At 38.7% G+C, this 6,308-nt stretch overlaps 1 long non-coding RNA gene across 1 annotated transcript; it reads right to left on the bottom strand.

The window, feature by feature from the left end:
* Positions 1 to 1,133: 1,133 nt before the first annotated feature.
* LOC127469060 (uncharacterized) lies at positions 1,134 to 5,727 on the bottom strand. Its single transcript, XR_007903813.1, has 3 exons — positions 5,479 to 5,727; positions 1,976 to 2,047; positions 1,134 to 1,402 (listed from the first exon to the last, which is right to left on the bottom strand). It is a non-coding gene; the product is annotated as an uncharacterized LOC127469060 (long non-coding RNA).
* Between the last annotated feature and the right edge of the window lie 581 nt (positions 5,728 to 6,308).

Below are 6,308 nucleotides of genomic sequence, written 5' to 3' on the forward strand. Positions count from 1 at the left end.
GATATTATGGGTTCTCTTTGCCCAGTTGCCATCTCTGACCCCCACTGTATCCTTCAATAAATCTGAATGACCACATTTCAGGTCACTTTGACCTAATTCCAAGTGGATGGAGCATCCTCTACAAGACTGGGAAACTTCTTCCCTTCCCTGACTCTCCCAAGATGCCTGCCTTAACTGCTAAACTATTGCTAATGTTCCCAGTGGTGTCTTCATTGCAATAAACAGGCTGAGCAAAGAAAGAAGTAAGATTCATATGGTCTGAAAAGCATCAGTTGACCTTTGCTGAACTATCTGTGTTATTTATTATTACCCAGGTAGCTCGTTACTGCAAGAACTCTGGCTATCTCAACAATTCCCCTGAATATGTTCAAATTCATGGTTCCCCCAAAGACTGGGAAAGTAGTATATAAGTCTGAAAGGAAAACACTTCTTATCTTTAACTTTCCAGCTAATTATTTTTCCTGAAAACATGAAAGGTTGAAGTTCCTATGCCTTCAAGGTCTTGTCAATGTATGCAAGCTATGAAAAGACAGTTCTATACTAATATCAGTATAACTGTCTTTATAAACACTTGGCTAATATGATAATTCCTTCCTTCCTTCCTCCCTCCTTCCCTCCCCTCCTTCCTCCCTTCCTTCCTCCTTTCCTTCCTTCCTTCCTTCCCTCCCTCCCTTCCCTCCTTCCTTCTATCCTTCCTTCCTCCCTTCCTTCCCTCCCTCCCTCTCTGGAAGTGTTGCAAACTAAAGCAAGAAAAGGAGATAGGAAAATATACAATATAAGCAATATGTGCAATATATGCAATATATACAATATATACAATATATACAAAATATATTTTTTTCTGGAGAAAAAAAACATCTGTAAGCATAGCCATCTTATTTACAAAATTTACGTAGTATCACTCACACTGGAAAGACAGTCTAAGCCAAACTGTAAATTCCTTTATTTACTTTCAGGAATTTGTATTACCTGCTGTGTGTATGCTTTTAGCTTCTTCCTACACCTGCTTGTTCTTTCTGAGCTTGGGACATAGCCCTACCAAAGCAGTAGGAAAACGAGAGGCACCTGACACAGCCCCCACCCTTAGGCAGGGCTATTTTGAGGGAAAACAGATTTTATTTATGAGACTTTCTTTATTTATGAAGTAGATATGTGCAAAATAAGATCAGTTGGAAGAGATGGCTGGAGTAAAATGTGAGTGCCCTCTCTTAACCACTCACTCAGCATTGCTGTGGGGCCTTCAAACAACAGCTTGCATACTTCAGCCAAGATGGTTTGAGAGCTGCCTCAGAAATCAAAAGAACACTTCAGTTAAACACATGCAGGAGCTTCCTCTTGTATGAGGGCAATCAAGGTCTCACTGACTGCTTTGCCCAGGATGTTCTGGCAACATTTGAATTCCCTTCAATCAAGAGGAAAATGTGGCCATTAACATGCCATGTTTGCCTCACAGGACTTACCTTCACCAACAAGAAATCAGGTGAGCTGTTCACTTGGATGAACGAGTAAACCCCATTTAGACAGAGGTATAGGCCAGGAAATCCCGCAGTAACATCCACATGCACCATCAGTAATTAGCAAATGCTGCAAACCATAACCAAAGAGGTGCTAACTAAGTCCCTGACTTTGGCTGTTTCTTGAAAGCTAAAGGACCTCACATGCATTCATATGACTTTATTGATTCTGATGGTTTCAAAAGGATGCTACAAGAGAACAGTTTGGTTTGGTATCCACTATGTAAAAACACACTCTTACATGTCACGTATGTTTAAACCTCTTTACAAAGTGATACTGAAAATTCCTTTTTCAGTTACAGAAATAGAGGCAGAAGGAGTGATTTGCCCAAAGTCATATAGGCAGCTAGCAAAGGGCATGGGGTTATACCCACAGCTCCTGACTCAGAGCATAGCACCTCGCTGTATAAAACCTTTGGCCTCTTTTCTTTTGTGCACATACCTGTAGTTAATGAAATTACCTGCTCTTCATTTGACAACAACACGCTGAACTCCAGGAAGGAAAGCAGGAGGGATCAGCTTGTGTTTCAACTCTGAAATTTCAAAAGGTAAAATTTGTATACTGGGATTTGTGCATATTTGAAATCTGTTATGCAAACAGTATTAACTTTCATAAATTTTAATTCTGAAATTTTATACCACATACTGTCTTTTTGGGATGTATTTGAATCTGTTTGATCTAAAAATATCCTTAATCTGTGAGGATAATACCGCATGCCAGAAACATAGTGGTAAATAAACCTGTAGAAGTTATTTTCATGATACATTTTCCTTTGCTTTCAAAGACATTTGGAGTTTGAAATGTTTTTGACTTTGGCCCCAGAATGATGTTACATCAGTCCAGCTTGTGACGTCAGTTTCTAATTGACTGTGACACAATTTTTTACCACCAGTGGACCAAAATAGACTTGTAGTGTTCCACTATTTTCTCCACTTTCTGTTCATTGGTTCCAAAACAATTAGAAAAAATTCATTGATCCTGTAAGAATGGTATTTTCATAATGGATGAGTAATCCTGCTAGATTATACCATATTAAACTAGATCATACTGTATTAAAAACCAAATACATATGAAAAGAATTTAATCAAAAAATTCTTCTTCAATGAAAATTCTCCTCTCTTTCAACCAGATCTTTTAATGAGCTTTGTCTTTTCTTGAATTTCTCTTCTGATAGATACAAGCAATTTATATTTCATGAAACATTATAGCCAGAAATTAGATCACCAGCTCTTCCAAATGAAACACAAGGGTTTACATTTTCAGAAAACTTGTATTTCATAGGATAATTAACCAGCACATAATAAAAATGTACACAACTTTCAGATGTTTAAGTGGGAGGCAACACCAAAAGGAAAGGCTTTGTTTCTTCAGTTGGCTTTGAAAATTGGAATATATCTTTATGTTTCTTATTGTAACAGACAGTAAAGTAGGAGAGGGTTTTTTTCTCAGCATAGAAATCTCTGACTAGTAATACTAACTAAAATATAACCAGCATACCTCCTTTCACCCTAAAACATCACCACCAACAACAACAAAAGCAAAATAAGGGAAAAAAATAATCAAAATCACATGACTGAAAGATTTTGTCTTATGTTGTATGAACTATGACAGAAAAGTCGCGTGGTTTTGCTACAAATAGGGAGATAAAATTCTATTAAACGTTCAATAACTTCTCTTGGAGGACAGATCAACTAGCTCTCTGGGCTCCTTATGTGCATGCTAGGTCCTCTACCCTTTTCCACATGGCTTCAATGACAGAGTTAAATTTAATGTCTCTTGTCTCCTTTCTGTGCAAGTTTTTCAAAGCTAATGCCTATCACTTCTCCTTTCTAGACTCCTCACAAGTTGCAACGTCTTGACTGTGCATGTAAATGAACCTGGCAATAACACTTTGCAAATGGTTACATTGAAATAACTACAAATGGATATAACCTCAGCCATTTAAGAAATTGTATCCCTGTCTCCTCCACCACTTCCATACCTGCAGCAGTCACAGCACAGCACCTGGCCAGTGCTACATCTACCAAGCTCAAGAGAAGATAATAAACCACTTGGTTTGCACATATTGCCCAAGCACCTCCCTGGGAATAAGATCTGGCCTGTGATCTGCCAGCTGGCTTATACTCTGTGTCTTTTAAAACTTAAAAAGATCAGGTCTTTTTAGGTACCTGGCCCTGCACAATTTGCATTACTGAAGATTTTAAAAACAGATCTTCTATAGCTGCAATTTCTAACCAATCATCAAGAAGTATGTACAGTGAGGTACAAACTAGCTTTCTGATAAAGTTAGACTCTAATAACTGAATGAATATAAATGCTGCCATCAAGCCTAGGAGACAGGCTTCTTCAGAAATGTGAACATATCTCAAGCTCAAACATAACTTATTTTGTAATTTATAAAAGTTTTATTTTCAGTTTTTTACTGCTTGTATTTTACTTGCTTTTCTTTCATCTCTGAGTTGTGATATGTGTATATGTGAAGCAGCTTAAAGCCACCACATGAGCCTTTCTGAAGGGTATATTAAATTTTCCTGGGATCAGGTAGTAGACTCAGAAATGTTCTCTCTAAAATCAGCTCTGCAGTTCCAGAAAGGCTGTGTGAGTGTGTGAGCTTGAAAATATATAACACTGTAGGGAGGAAATCTGCATAAGAAACTGAGGAGTATTCTCTGAAAGAAAGTTCCATGCCCCAGTTACCTCATCATCAGCAATATGGATTGCCAAAGCACGTCAGTGTGCTATATGGAGTCTGTACTTGCACTTCACACATTAGCAGAGGCACTGAAACTCACTTCTGCTTAAGTACCTGTGGTGTTTGTGGGACAAACCATAATCTACTTCTCACTTTGACTGTCTCAGACTTCTCTGACAGCTCTGAAAACAGATCTCATTCCTGGCATATTAGCAGAGCCAAAAGCAGCAGTTAGATCTCACCATTACCTACAGCTGATTTCCTCGCAAAAGCAATCGTTAAACACAATTCAACTTGGACTTTCAGTCTTCTGGGAAAATTCTTATGTCTAGCAGTAACAAGTGCATGGTTCATAGGCACACAAGAAAAATATGAGCACTGAAAAATGTTCTATCATGTGCTAACAAGTCCTACACCTTACTGTCTAGTGTTCAATTACTGCTGTGTTCCTTGAGAGCATCCCTGTTGTCTCTCAGCATTCATTTTGTCAAGCTAGTAAACACCCTCCTTTCTAGTTTCCTCTCATAAGTTACATTTGTGATTACTCCAGTCCTCCCTTCTCTGTGGCTGTTCTTACTTCCATGTCTCATGGTTTTACCTGACTGACTGTGTCTGTACACAGGCATACATCTATATATAGCCTCCTAGCTGCCTTGAAAAATAGATGAAAACATTTGCTGACATTTGCTTTTTCCATACTCATATCATATTGATTCGTGACAGAAATTCTAAAAATTAGTATCTATATACAAGCACATTTCTCATTTCCAAAGGATGGTCCTGAGTTTGTAGGAGAATTTCCCATTTCCTCCTAGCACTTTGCGTTATTTGCTCATTTCAATTATTTCAGACCTGTTGGTAGGGTTTTTTTAATTATTTCTGTCAAAGTCCAGCCTTTTTTTCTTCTGCTGTTGCTGTTTAACCTTTTATTATCTGCTCATATTATTAGTATACAAGGCTATTACAAAGCTACTAATTAATTAGTGGTCACAAGACCAGTTCCAAGGGAATCTCACTACTCACTGCCTCCAGATGAATGCCTCCTCATCCAGCATAGCCTATTTTAACAGCAGAACATTGATTTAAATATGCATTTGTAATGGCATGGTATCTTCCTGCAGTCAAGTCTTTGGTGTGGTTACAGTAATTAAGACCTCTCAGATACCAAGTACCTCTATAGCCTACAGCACATCATCCACCACTTTCAGAGCACAGTGAAATACATGAACTGTGAAGCATCTCTCAGAAATACACCATTAATCAGTCTGTACCTGTAAGCATGGTAATATCCGTAATAGTTTGTACTTGCACACAGCAGGGCTGTGTCTGATGCAGCTTCCCCTCACCAGGCCTGATCCTGACCCCCACCCATGGGCTGACATCTCAGCCTGTCCTTGGTTGGCTCCCATCTCCAAGGAGGTGCCTGATACCCAGGACTGCCCCTGATTCCCCTGGCTGCTCAGAATTCCTAACTGGAGACCTGGGATAGGCTCTGGATGGTGAGGTCCTGCCCTATCACCTCAGGGAATCACCATAACTCCTGTCATCAGGGAATCACTGGTCCTCACAGTGCCCTAGCAACTACTGAAGTTGAGATGCACCTCTTTGGTGTCAACTGCTTTGCCTGTTTCTGTTTCAACATGTGTTGTGGTTGTCCATACGTGTTTTCCATGGGTCTGATACTACATAATCATTTTTATTGCCCACAGTTCTGCATACCACCTAAGCCAGAGTTATGAATGGAACCATCTACATGCTACATTTCATGTCAGCTGGTGTTTGGAAGTGAAAAATTGTATTTTGTTGGAATTAATTCTTTTACTCATTTTATATGTTCTATATCCATATAAATATGAATATACTACCTGTTTTTCCCATTATCTTTTAGAAATACCATGAGCTATTTTGTTTAAAGTTTTATAGTAAGAGAACAGTGAAATCTAAGCAGGGAAGAAATCAGTCATTTAAAAAACAATAAATTGAAGTGTACATTTAGGTCTGGATGCAAATCAGGTAAAATATCACCATGGTTCATGTGGTACTGGTGAAGGAATTGGAATACTTTCAGTATAAGCCAGACAAGACGTTTCATGCATGGGGA

The sequence above is a fragment of the Manacus candei genome, unplaced genomic scaffold (assembly GCF_025592945.1).
Source record: "Manacus candei isolate 608988 ecotype Guabito, Panama unplaced genomic scaffold, ASM2559294v1 h1tg000017l, whole genome shotgun sequence".
NCBI classification, from domain to species: domain Eukaryota; kingdom Metazoa; phylum Chordata; class Aves; order Passeriformes; family Pipridae; genus Manacus; species Manacus candei.